Here is a 14,430-nt window from a genome sequence, read left to right as displayed (position 1 = left end):
AACAAGCATTCACTTTGCTATGCATCAATTTTGACAATGCCTGCAGCATTTACAAGGCAGCATTAACACATAGGCCAATTTCAGACTAAACGGTTTTATCCGGACGGCAAAAAAAATGACATTTTTTTTTCCTGTAGATCTGTCCCTTTCACACACAACGGTTTTGTGGCATGTGATGTTTTTGCCGAGTGTTTGAATTTATTTTAAATCTTTAACAATGAAACCGGGGACGGCAGCTGTCCTTGTCAGTGGTTGCTCATGGCTGTAACACGGCGACCGTGCCGTGTTTGTGGCATCTGGAAGCATCCATGGTATTTACATGCTTGACTAAAAGTACTGTACTGCAAAAAACGTCTGTTTTTTGCCATCCAGATAAAACTGTTTAGTTTGAAATAGCCTAAAAGCTGGCCATACACTAGACCAGTGTTTCCCAAACCCATTCTCCGGGAATCACTGTTACACCTTTCAGACTTGCAGCAAAATATCGGGAAATTGCATGTGAACCCGGGATTTTGCTTAGTCTAAAAGGGTCCTTAAAAAACCCAGGTAGAGCGACCCGGCATTTCAACCTGGGTAGTTACAAGGGTTGAATCCAGGATCTACCTGGGTCGTGGTGTAGTGTAAACGGGTAACCAGGATCGTCCGACCCAGGACCCATTTACAGCATAGGAAGAGCCAGCGCTTGGAAATGATCTCATCTCCAAGCACCAGCGCTGCCACTGCACTGATGTGGCTGACTTGGGAATAAGCCGCCTGTCTGAAAAAGGTCTCAGCTAGGTCACATCCGGGTTGGACCCACGTTCAAAATCCTGGGTGCAACCTGGCATTTTGATCTAAAAGGGGATATAACAGTGCATGTTTTCCAGGTCTCCTCACAAAGGGGCCCATTTATCAAAGTGTATTTGAGGTAAAATCCATGAAAACACCTGTTTCATGGGTTTACCTCAAATTGTAAAGCGCAACGGAATATGCTGCGCTATATAAGAAACTGTTAATAAATAAATAAATACTAAGTATCCCCCATATGTATTAAGGAGGGACCGCAGCAGGTATCTCCAATATGATCCCTCCATTACTGCTGGCAGCCGCCTCCCCCATAGGTTTCTATAGGGGATGCGATGCTGACAAATTTACCAATATCCGGAATGCGATGCATTCCAGATATTGGCCCCCGCAGCCAGGGCCGGACTGACCATTGGGCACTTCTGGCAAATGCCAGAAGGGCCGATGGCTGCGTGGGCCGGTCTGTCCGTCTACATGGATACACTACTATTGAAATTGTCTCCCAAAATGGCCGCCGCCTCATAGGAGACATTGTAGTACATTAACATTTGAGAGGTCTTACTTTTGCCATGTTCTGCTGCCAGACGCTAGAGGACCAGCTGTACCTCTAGTAACAGGGAGCAGCTAGTTCAGCAAAATCCCGGGCAAGACCTTCATGCTGCCTTTCAGGTGTTTTTTTTTTTTTCATTATGTGTGTGTCTAATGGGGGTGGCACTACTGTGGGGGGGATTACTACTAGGGGGACTACTACTACAAGGGGGGGGCAACTACTAGGGACACTGCATCAGGGGTGCTACTACTGTGGGGGGATTACTACTAGGGGGACTACTATTACAAGAGAGGGGACAACTACTAGGGGTACTACTGTGGGGGGATTACTACTAGGGGGACTACTACTACAAGGGGGGGCTACTAGTAGGGGCACTGCATTGGGGGACCACTACTGGGGGTACTGCATATGGGGGGACTACTAATAGGGGCACTACAAGGGGGGGACTACTACTAGGGGCACCACAAGGGCTATAAGGGGGGACTACTACTAGGGGCACTACAAGGGGAGGGGACTACTACTAGTGGCACTACAAGGGGAGGGGACTACTACTAGGGGCACTGCATAGGGGGAGACTACCACTGGGATCACTGCACCACTACTGGGAGCTCTATATAAAGGGCAATACTGGGGGCACTACATCGGGGGATCACTACTGGGGGCTCTATATAAAAGGCAATACTGGGGGTATTGCATAGGGGGGGGACTGCATCGTGGGACCACTACTGGGGGCTTTATATAAAGGGCAATACTGGGGATACTGCATAGGGGGGGGAGACTACAACTGGGGCCACTATTTAAAGGGCACTGCATAAGGGGTACCACTATTGGGGGCACTGCATGGGGGGACTACCACTGGGGGCACTGCATAGGGTGTACCACTACTGGGGGCACTGCATAGGGGGCACTACTACTGGGGACACTATGTAAGGGGCTTACTACTGGGGGCACAAGGGGCACTGCACAGGGGGGACCACTACTGGGGCACTGTATAAGGGACACTGCATAGGGGGGATCACTACACTGTATAAGGGGCACTGCATAGGGGGGATCACTACTGGGGGCACTCCTGGAGGCCTGCATAAGGGGGACCTCTCCTGGGGCACAAGGGGCACTGCATAAGGGGGACCACTACTGGGGGCACTGAATAGGGAGGACCACTACAGGGGGTGCTGCATAAAGGGTACTGCATAGGGGGGACCACTACTGGGGGCACTGCATAGGGAGGGACTACTACTGGGGGCACAATATAATGGGCACTACTGGGAGACTGCATAAGGGGGAACACTCCTGGGGCACTGCATTGCACAGGGGGGTCAACTACTGGGAGCACAGTATAAGGGGGATCACTACTGGGGGAATTGCATACTGGGAGTACTGTATAACGGGAACTACTGGGGGGACTGCATTAAGGTACATATGGAAAGGACTGTTCCCAGAGTGACGAGAAAGGGGTATGTGTAATGACTATGGCTTCTTCCATGAGACCACGGCCCCTTAATTTGTTTGGGCAAGCGCAATATGATGCCTGGGAGCACCGAAAAATATATTTGCTTACCAAAAAATTTGGGCTTTAGCCGCCTCTGTCTATATGGCTGGGATTCTACAAGCTGCTGGTGACTGGGCAGGATAGAGGAGGCTTGTGTACTGTACCATATGCTTATTTATATATCCTCAACATGTTCTATTGGATTGCTGCAATAGCCCTCTCTGAGTGTTGTTTACTGTGTGCCTTGGACACATTACAGCTAGTGTGAACTATATATACAGATATTGTTTCCCATATTTTTCTCACTTTTCATCAAATTTCTTTGTTTGTTAAAAACGGAGCTTTTTATACTTACCCTCCCCCCTTCTCCCCCTAACCCTCCCCATTAGTGCCTAAACCTAACCCTCCCCCCCCCTTTGTGCCTAGACCTAACCCTCCACCCTTCGTACCTAAACCTAACCCTCCCCCTATTTCTGTACTCATTCTGCTCTCCAGCTCCATTATGCCCCCTGTTCCCCTCTCCCCATGTCTGTACATGTTCTGCTCTCCCCTGCCACCTGTGCCCCCTGTTCCCCTCTCCCCATATCTGTACATGTTCTGCTCTCCTGTGTACTCTGCCCTCCCACCTGTGCCCCCTGTTCCCCTCTCCCCATGCCTCTACATGTTCTGCTCTCCCGTGTACTTTGCCCTCCCACCTCTGTGCCCCCTGTTCCCCTCTCCCCATGTCTGTACCCCTTCTGCTCTCCCATGTACTCTGCCCTTCTACCTCTGTGACCCCTGTTCCCCTCTCCCCGTGTCTGTACCCCTTCTGCCCTCCCACCTCTGTGACCCCTGTTCCCCTCTCCCCATGTCTGTACCCCTTCTGCCCTCCCGTGTATTCTGCCCTCCCACCTCTGTGTCCCCTGTTCCCTTCTCCCCATGTCTGTACCCCTTCTGCTCTCCTGTGTATTCTGCCCTCCCACCTCTGTGACCCCTGTTCCCCTCTCCCCATGTCTGTACCCCTTCTGCTTTTCTGTGTACTCTGCCCTCCCACCTCTGTGTCCCCTGTTCCCTTCTCCCCATGTCTGTACCCCTTCTGCTTTTCTGTGTACTCTGCCCTCCCACCTCTGTGCCCCCCGTTCCCCTCTCCTCATGTCTGTACCTCTTCTGCTCTCCCGTGTATTCTGCCCTCCCACCTCTGTGTCCCCTGTTCCCTTCTCCCCATGTCTGTACCCCTTCTGCTCTCCTGTGTATTCTGCCCTCCCACCTCTGTGACCCCTGTTCCCCTCTCCCCATGTCTGTACCCCTTCTGCTTTTCTGTGTATTCTGCCCTCCCACCTCTGTGACCCCTGTTCCCCTCTCCCCATGTCTGTACCCCTTCTGCTTTTCTGTGTACTCTGCCCTCCCACCTCTGTGCCCCCCGTTCCCCTCTCCTCATGTCTGTACCTCTTCTGCTCTCCTGTGTATTCTGCCCTCCCACCTCTGTGTCCCCTGTTCCCCTCTCCCCATGTCTGTACCCCTTCTGCTTTTTTGTGCTTTTTTTATGCACTACACGCAGTGAGGCATAAATTGTCATAGGACCCAGACACTATGGAGTAGGACCCCATTTTTTTTTAAAGTGAGGGGTCCCTGGGACCCACACTTTTTTTAATTTAGCGCGATCACTGGGTGTAAGGGGCATTACTGTGGGTAACTTTAATGAGGGGCACTACTCTGCAGTGTAATGTGACAAAGGGGCACTATGGTATGGAATAATTTGAATTGGGGGTACTATTGTGTGCTCACGCCCCTTCTCAGCGAACACACAACTGTTTTTTTTCGACACGTGCCTACGGTGCGCATACTACCATATTCTCTTGTGTCGGGGGAAACCAAAGCTCTTTATGTCTACAGGGCATCAAAATGTGTAGTAACAGCTCTGCTTTGGTAGCACAGACGTGTCCTCCTCTGCTCCGCTCCCCTGCCCTAAAAAAATCCTACAGTGAACACCATCTAATCCTCTACAACTGCTAGGCTAGGCCTTGGTCAATTGGGAAAATGCCTTTCCTTTACTTTGTGCGTGACATATACCAATGTAGCGCCAGCTTTACCTAACAGAACTAACCAAATACCAAATGTTTAAATATGTCACATGTTTAAATCCCCTGCAGGAGGGCTCTTTTGTGTGTATTTTAATACAGAGAATGATGTACACTTTTATGTTCTAATATTAATTATATGTGTAAGCGCATAGACTAAGATGTGGGAGGAGTCAGGATTAGTAAGAGGAGGAGTCTATGCCAGGAGCCAGGTGCTGACGCGAGGTGGGCCTGTGTGCTTTAAAATGCCAGGGCCTATTTTTAGTCCCAGTCTGGCCCTGCCCGCAGCTAACACCATCTGAACATGGCATTAGCCACTGTAAACTATGGGCTACACCGCGCACTATTAGCCGGCGGATGGATCTGCCGTAACCCTCTCTGGCTGTGGCGGATGTGCATGTGCAGTCCACGGGACTGCGCATGCGCACCACCCCCTGCACTGGCCGGCAGCTCCACGGAGACATCGCAGGGACGGGCTCCTTTTGGAGCCCGTGTCCCTGCATGTCCCGGATGATACATCCGGCCGAAGAGATCGCTTTTCGCAATGCTATCAGGGGCGTTACTGGCATGCCCTGATCGCATTGCAAAAGCGATCCTTGATAAATGGGCCCCAGAATCATAAGTGAAATAATTAGCTCCACATGTGGATCTTTTAAAATGTGTCAGTGCATAATGACTACACCTGTGCACCAACTAGGAAAATGGAATCCATGCACTGTTAGTGCTCCCTGAGAACTGAGTTTGGGAAACACTGCACTAGACCAACTTTCATCCAACTATGTGGTTTGTTGGAATGAAAATCTGATAATGTATGGGCGCAAATGACAGCAATTGGGTCCCAAACCTTGGAAACCAGACAAAAAACGGTTGATTAGACAAGTTGGTTAAATCGGGTTGGGTATGGGATCCCGGCAGTCAGGTTGCCGCTAGTCAGAATACCGACAGCACCATCCCGACAGTCAGAATCCCAACACCCATACGTAAGTATAGTAGCACTAACCCTAACCTCTACCCTAAACCTAACCTTCGACCTAGTGACTAAACCTAACCTCCCCGCAGGGCCATCTCTTCCATTAGGCTTGTTGGGCAGTTGCCCAAGGGCCCGAAGCTTGTAGGGGCCCGCCAACCCACCCCACTGCAGCCACAGGTAGTTGGTAAATTTGTGATATTTTTATAAGCCGGCCACCAGTGCACTGTATTCTGATCTAACCTCCCCCACTCCATCCACCCCGGTGACGAGTACTCACCTCAGTCCCAGTTTCACTTTATCTGTCGGCTTCAGACCAGTCAGACAGAGTCTCTCTGCATGTGTGGGAGGTCTGATGGGCATTCAGGAGGGTTTAATTTAATTGCCTATTTACATTTTTTTCCCGTGAATGGGTGGGTAGGGGTCCCAGTGCAATGCTTTGCCCAGGGCCCACACTGCTGTTAAGACAACCCTGCCTCCCCACACCCTAAACCTAACCCTCCCCCTAGTGCCTAGCCCTAAACCTAACCCTCCCCTAACTCCTAATGTGTAAGGATTTTGGCGCTGGTATTTAGACCGTCGGCAGTTAAATCTGTTTGATTCAAACAACTTGGCTGAACGATAGATTTGTCAATTTTCCATGGCTTAGGAGCTAATAGCTGATTGTCATTTGCTCTCATACATTACCAGAGTTTCATTCCAACCGACTAACTAGTTGGATGAAAGATGGTGTAGTATTGCCATCTTTAGTGAAATATACTATAGTACTGTAGGTGTGCTTATTACATACATACTACACTATGCTGCAGGGAATCTTTGTAAACACACCTCTAATACTGTGTTTTAGGGGTCTATGTACCAATAATCGCGGCACTGCCGTGATTATTATGTATCCATCTCGCGGGGGGAATATTTAAATTTTTCATGAAAATATCCCAGGAATGTACCAGGGAGAACACGCAGGGACAATGGTTGCGGTAACCGCTGTCCCCGTGAGTTATATCCCCGGCATTTAGGAGAAGTCTTTCACAAAAGTGAAACACTTCTCCGGAGGAAGCTGTTACTGCGCATGCGCACAGCATCAGCTTCCGGGGCCGGCCAGGGGAGAGATCGAAAGATCTCTCTCCTGCACCTGGAGCCTCCATAGGCTTAAGGTGCATACACACTAGAAAACATTTTAAACGATCTTGCCGATAACGAAACATCGTTACAACAAATTTGTTTTATTGTCCAGTGTGTACACACTAGATCGCTCGTGATGCGCGCTCCCGCAGGTCGCTAAGGACATTCCCAGTTGTCTGTATTTGCAGGTCTGGCTGGGAATGTTGTTAACGAAACCATGCTGCCGAATGGCCCCGCTCCCTCCCCACCGTTGGTGCCGGCATTGGCAAGTGGGTATGCACTTGCTGATGCCTGCACCCCCGCCGGGTCCGTCGCTGACAAGGTAGCTGGGTACACACATCCTTTAGTGTGTACCCAGCTGTACAAGTAGTTTACACCATCTGAAGATGGGATAAACTGCGAAAAGCTTTGCTTTTTGGAGTATAGTACATAGGGGTCAGATTGTAATTCCCATTGACAATAATGGGGACTGCGATCTGAAGTGCTAATTAGCACTTTGCCAAAGATTTCTGTGAAATATCCTGCAGTGTGCTTTTAGTACATAGGTACACTTCATAAAATGGTGCAGAAACTGCAGTTTCTGCATCATTTTATAGAAAAAACGCTTTGATACATTGTCTATACTTTTGACTGGCGTTTTTTTCTTTTTCTTTTTAATGCTCTTTTGTAGGAGCCCTAAAGGAGGTCTATCTAATGGTGAAGTAATAGCCGTTACACTGGGGAATTAAGTTATTTAACTGTATTTGAAGTAATCTGGAAAACTAATGTGAATAGTTCCCAATTCTGAGCTTTTGTTCTGCAATGCTTGTTACAACTATACAGCCCATCCATCATCCTTAGCAACTCCCACCACGGATAATGTGTATTCATCATTTATCAGTCTCTAGTGTTATGTAAATCTCTTTGTGCTTGGGGCATGTTTTCATCTATACAGTTGTACTCAGTAGAGAATAGGATTTCCTAATGGTAGGAAATGATTAGCAGCAATGCAACTGAATAGACTACATGTTCACTAATAAATGACAAATGCATCGCCGTAACTAGCCTCAGGTACTCAGGTAAGCAGCCCTTTGTGTGCTGGCCGGGGCTCCCCTATCATCTGCTGATAGTTCTACGTATGTTATTGTAACTGTTACCTGTAACGTTTCACCTTAGGGAATCCATGTACAGGTAAGTAAATGCTAAGGGCACTGGGTTAGGCCTGTGTGAAATGTACACTGACAGGGTCATATATTATACAGGTAACGCCACACGTGTATAATTGAGTTCAATAATGGTTTGGTGACTGTCTCCAGCCATGTGCTGTCCTCAGGGGTATACTATACAGTATGTGTACGATGATCATGGACATGCACCTTGCCCATCCTGATGCCCCTCAATCCCCCCTCCCCTATATTATTAGTAATATCTTCTCCTGTCTCTGCGCCCACTGCAGCCCTCCCTCCCCCCGTAGCCCTCCCCGGCTCCATCTCAGCCCTGATCCCTGGGACGGATGTGGGACGCGCTGATCTAATCTCCAGCAGTTCAGTCTTTTGAAACTTTCAACGCCTCTCAAATAACTTCCCATTTACTCGCAAAAGACCTCTAAGTGACTCCACATTAATGACTTTAACGGCTCCTTAATGAGGAAATGGAAGGCTAGTCTGTGGGAGGGGGAGGCCTGGGCTGGTCTGAAAGGGTTAATTTAAAGCCCCCTCCTCCCTTTCCAGTTTCCAAATCTTGAATGTGCTCTGTGTGAGCCTGACACTCTGTTCCCCTGTATTCTGCTCTCCAGTCCTCACCTACGGTCTGTCCTTGTAACTGGAGAGGGTGTGGGGTCCCAATTTATCTCCCACCCACCCCTAGCCTTCAAAGGTGGATTAATTCAGCACCCAGCCTTAAAGACCTTTGGCTTTTGCAAAGGGGTTTACTTCCTACATGTGCCCATTTTAGGATTGAGTCTTCCCATTCTGACCAGCATCCTAATTCTCTGGAATGTCACTTATGCTGAAAAGATATTCCCCTGTCTAACTTCATCTCTGTACTGGGCACCAGTCAGCACCTGCCCTTCTCTGCCCATGCCACTCAGTGCACTGTACCAGCTATCACTCAAAGTAATTCTGAACCAAGAACAAAACTTGCTCCATCAGAACTTATATTGAAGCCCACAAAGAACACATTGGAGTACGCTGATTTACAATTTGTAAGGTAAGTTTAAAAAAAAAATAATTATATTTAAAATACAATCCACATGGGCTTTTGCTGCATGGGACGATTTATATAGGGGAGGGAGGTACACTAAAGTAGTACTGAAGATGTACAGCCCAGTATTGGTGTAGGAATAATAAGAAAAAGGAATGAAGTTTGTACTGTTTATATGTCAGATAGCCTCTGCAGCGCTGCATAACTAGTGAATAAATGGCAATGTACAAATAAGGGTGAGCTTATAAGTGATAGTGTTTCTGAGACATAAGATGACAAAATACAGTATTAATGCAGTGGAGAAGCAGTAAGCTGTAGTGAGTACATAAAATAATGTAACAGAGAAGGATACTAGGCTATATTTGGGCTCATTCAATTTGCATGCATTTTGCATATTGTAAAACTGATTGGAAATTATATAAAACATACAATGCTCCATAGTTATATCCCTTATGGTGCTGATAAAAAAAAATATTAATGCAACCTGCCTATCTACAACTGAATGATTTCTATGGCACAATTCACACCTTATGTTGTAACTATTAAGGCAGGTAGCCACATTTTCCTTATCTAAGGGTTCTTATCCAATGATTTTTTTTTATAAAAGTGTTTTGCATATACATGTAACACGTGAACAGGTCTGACGCCAGTAACTGCTGCTTCTAGCGTTCCTATACCCATTGGCACTTGCATTATAGGTTACAGGTTGCTACTCACTTTCTGTTTACCACCCAGAAGCTTTCTTATGATTTATAATTAACATTTAATTTCTGTACTGCATGATAAATGGGTGTATACATATTGTGACTTCAGTATTGTGGTGTGGAAGTAAAGCAGAGTAGCTGGGTAAGAATGTTGTGTGTTGGCTGGGGATGTGCTTTGATAATGCCATGTGGGTCTTTGAAGTAGTACTGAGGGTGCCACGTGTGTGCAGTTAAGGAGCAGTAAGGATTGTGTGTGACTGCACTGCTGAGCTGGTGACATGAAGTGGCAGTGAAGGAACATCAAGATGTCATGTGGTAACAACGAGGATTCCGTATGTGCATGCACAATAAGTCCTGGCAAGTGTGATTATGTGTTTATGCAGTAAATATCCAGGTCTAGAATAGTACGGTCACCTGCTGTCCTTGGTCAGGGTTACAGACGTTCATTTGATTGTTACATATCCCAGTTTTTTTGTTTTTTGATATTTTTAATATCCTATTGATATTTTTCTATATCTTTTGTTACTATTTCGTAATTGTCAGTATAACAAAAAAAGCTGGGTGGAATTTGTTTCCTGGAAATTATCACTAGAAAATAGGTGAAAGTATTACTACACTTTTCTTGATTACTGCTTTCTCTGAACAATGTTTGGGAGGCATCACTGGATGCTAAATGAGGGAGGGGGAGGCACAGGTGCTTACAGTACTGTATGTGTGAGTAGTATGGACCCTGTAAAGCATAGAAGCGTAAATGATGCAGTTTTGTAGGTCCTATTGCTAGTGAAGTTGGAGTTCCCAGGGACGGTCCTGATTTGTTACGTTTATAAACTGAGCTGAGGATGAAATGTAAGGTACCCATACACTTTTCAATCTTCGTTGTCTATACTGGCAACAAATGGCGGTGTTTATGTATCACAGGAGGACTGCCACTTCTGATCAACATCTGATTGGAAATGATCAGCTGCAATCTGGGAATGTGAGACTGTGGTTGCACTATTTTGGGTCCATGAAATCACGTTTGTGGCCGAAATGGCCACAGATCGTGGCTTCCTTAGATGCTGGTATATTTGCACCTTTTATTTATTTTATTAATAGTGCTTTACAATGGGATTTAAGTCATTTTTATTGTTTGCGATATGTATACCTTTATTTTAACCATATGTTACCTATGCCCTTACCCCGCTTACGCAACATGTGGCTCTCCAGCTATTGTGCAACTAGAAGTCATGGCATCTACTGGCACGTTGCTGGAACGTGTCTCAATTCCAATGGCAGCAATCACCATTTCAAACTTTTTTTTTTTTAGTTTCTCCAAGAAAATATTTCTTGCAGAAGTTTTTTTTTTTTTTTTTTTTAACCAGAATCTACTTCTTTTTATTATCAGTTTTGTTGTCTTTTACTAGCGATATGGGCCTCTGTTTACCCTTTCCTCTCCCCCTTCTCTCCCTTCACCCACTTCATGGACACTGCTTGTGGTTTGGAGAAAAAAATAAAAGAAGGATGCCAAAAAAAGCGGAGATCAAAGAGGAGCGGCGACACCCAGAACCGCAGAAAAGGAAGGGGTGTGGGGAGGAGGGTGGAAGAGAGGGGAGTGAGAGAATGAGGGAATAGAGATGGAAAGTGACAGGGGATCAGAAACATGAAAAGCTAACGAGGACAAATTTGAGCAATATTTCTGAGCTCTGTCCCATTGTTATGAAGCATTATTTTATTCAGTGCTGTCCCCACATTTATTTTTTTTAGCTCTGTTGTCCGTCAGTATGATGTTTTTTCTGCATCTAAAACACAAGGATCCTAAAAGTCTGTAACAGAAATCTGGAACACTGATGTGGCTTGAAGTCTGCACTATTTGTGAATAACACAAATTAATGCTTTACAGTTATTCCCTTTTACTCTTCAGAAATCAGTGCAAACAGTTATCTTACTTTACAGAAAGTAGTGTTTGAAATATAAGTGCCCAGTGAAAAAAGGAAAGACTGAATTGGGGGGTGGGGGGGTGATAGGGTGATGTTTTGCTTAGTGAGCAAGAGGTAGAGATGGGCCATTGACTGTGTTTATAATTTATATAGAGAGCAAAAGATGGAACAGAGGTAGTGCACTTTGTAGAGCAGTATTTTCAAACCTCAGTCCTCAAGGCAGACTAATAGTACAGGTTTTAGTGATATCCATGCTTGAGCACACATGGTTAAATCAAAATAACTGAGGTCCTAATTAAGACCTTTGTACTCAAGTATGGATATCCTTAAAACCTGGACTGTTAATGTGCTTAAAGGACCGTGGTTGGGAACCCCTGTTGTAGAGTGTGTGTGGAGGAGACTACATTCCATGGTGAAGTACAGAGGTACAGTTGGGGGGTTGGCTGTATTTGCATAGAGGGTTAGAGGTAAAGGCTTGGGGTGGGGCTGTACTTTGTATAGTGGGCAGGGGTACCGTACCTAGTAGAGTGGGGGAGGACTGTACATTGCACAGTGAACAAGAGGTAGAGTACTGTATAGGGATTGTACTACGCATAGTGAAAGTAAAGTGGGGGTTACTGTACAATGTATAAAGAGCAAGGAGTAGGAGGAATGTACTTTGTATAGTGATCAGAAAGTAGAGTAGTGGTTACTGTACTTTATATAGTGTGAAAAACAGAGAAGGGGACAGTACTTTGTATAATGAGCAAGAAGTAGAGTAGGGATTACTGTACTTTGTATAGTTACAAAGAAGTAAAGTGAGGAGACTGTGCTATGTAAAGAACAGTGTGGGTTACTGTACTTTGTAAAGTGAGCAAGTAATGTGGTTTATTGTACTGTATATATGTGTGCAAGTAGAGTGCTGGGAATATAGGTATAATGTAAGTACAGTATAGTGAGCTAGACGTAGAATGGGAGTTAATGTACTATGTACACTGACATGCCAAAAGTCAAGGGATAGCAGTATGTAAAGGTAACGGTAGGTGGCATCAAAATACTGTGACATCTTGGAAATGCACAGACATACAGCCATTTTAATCTGACATCTTGTGAGTCAGTTTGAACACCGGCTAGGTTGCTCATGGTAAGGTGACGTGAATTATCGGAGTTCGAATGAGGCATGATACTGTGTGTCCAACATATGTGACATTCCATTTCCGAAGCTGTGCGGACATTCAACAGTCCTCAATCTACGGTGTCACGTGTGTGTTGGGAATACCTCATGGAATGCATTGCCACCTATCATGGACAGCGCAGTGGCCGACCATGGGTGCTTAATGATCGTGACCAGCGGCATCTGGCTAGAATTGTCTGTAGTTACAGACTAGCGACACTGGCTCAAATCACATCCACATTCAATGCAGGAGGTACCAGATGCATATCTAGCAGGTAAGTGCAGCATTCTTTAGCTTCCATGGGATATGGGAGCAGAAGACCCAATAGAGTGCCCCTACTAACACTATGACATCAGACACAGCACCTCACCTGGACTTGTCGCTAATTGGACACTTGAGGACTGGCAACATGTGGCGTTATCCAATGAGTCATGGTTCCAGTTGTTTCTTGCTGAGGGTAGGGTTCAGGTGTGGCACAGACCCCAAGAGGCCATGGACCCCAGTTGACAACAAGGCACCTTGCAGGATGGTGGTGGATCCATAATGGTGTGGGGTGTGTTCATGTGGCATGGGTTGGGTAAACTGGCCCGCCTGAACAAGTCACTTACTGGTAACCACTACTATCCCATAACTTTTGTCACTTCAGTGTATATTGAGAATAAATTGAAGATTAATCTATCTTGTGTACTGAATATGAAGTAAAATGGGGGTTACTGTACTTTGAAAAGTGAGCAGTAAGTAGAGAGATTGTTACTGTTACCGAAAGCGGTAGTGGTCGTCTCTATACTGAGTGAGCAGATGGAGACATTAGCATATTTTCACAGCAGAACTGTATGTGTAATTGCAGCTGCGATTGCAATATCGATCTGTAATGAATCAGGCCCATAGTGCTCAAAACGTAGAGTGGTGGTTACTGTACATTGTATAGTGAGCAAGTAGTTGAGTAGGGGTTACTGTACTTATGTAAGGTGAGCTAGAAGTAGAGTGATGGTTACTGTACATTGTATAGTGAGCAAGTAGTTGAGTAGGGGTTACTGTACTTATGTAAGGTGAGCTAGAAGTAGAGTGGTGGTTACTGTACATTGTATAGTGAGCAAGTAGTTGAGTAGGGGTTACTGTACTTATGTAAGGTGAGCTAGAAGTAGAGTGGTGGTTACTGTACATTGTATAGTGAGCAAGTAGTTGAGTAGGGGTTACTGTACTTATGTAAAGTGAGCTAGAAGTACAGTGGGGTGATTGTACTGTGTTTTGTGAGAAAAATGTAGAGGTTGCTGTAAATTACTGTATTATACTGTATGAGAGCAGGAAGTATAGTTGGAGGAACTGTGCTTTATAAAGTCAGCAAGAAGTATAGTGGGATTTCTTGTACTGTATATAGTAAGCAAGAAGTGGAGTGGGAGAGACTGTACTGTATAGTGAGAAACAATGTAAAGTAGGGGGACTGTACTTTGTACAGTGAGCAAAAAATAGAGTTGGGTATAATGTACAGACCGGGAGCTTGTCACTA

The 14,430-nt window shown here is 45.8% G+C and overlaps 1 protein-coding gene across 6 annotated transcripts in view; it reads left to right on the top strand.

The window, feature by feature from the left end:
- Positions 1-7,969: 7,969 nt before the first annotated feature.
- NOTUM (notum, palmitoleoyl-protein carboxylesterase) overlaps positions 7,970-14,430 on the top strand; it is a 52,199-nt gene continuing 45,738 nt past the window's right edge. For 2 of the 6 annotated variants that reach the window (XM_088473291.1, XM_088473298.1), the window contains exon 1: positions 8,425-9,155. The gene's annotated coding sequence lies outside the window, so the exon portion shown is untranslated. Of the gene's footprint in view, positions 8,027-8,099; positions 8,139-8,424; positions 9,156-10,161; positions 10,186-14,430 lie in introns of those variants that run through there. The other 4 variants (XM_088473306.1, XM_088473313.1, XM_088473303.1 and 1 more) reach the window with 4 other exon arrangements.

Source organism: Taudactylus pleione, unplaced genomic scaffold (genome assembly GCF_031769625.1).
Source record: "Taudactylus pleione unplaced genomic scaffold, aTauple2 ptg000016l, whole genome shotgun sequence".
In the NCBI taxonomy this organism is placed as follows: Eukaryota; Metazoa; Chordata; class Amphibia; order Anura; family Myobatrachidae; genus Taudactylus; species Taudactylus pleione.
The sequence above is the reverse complement of the archived record's forward strand: the minus strand, read 5'-3'. Positions and strand labels throughout refer to the sequence as shown.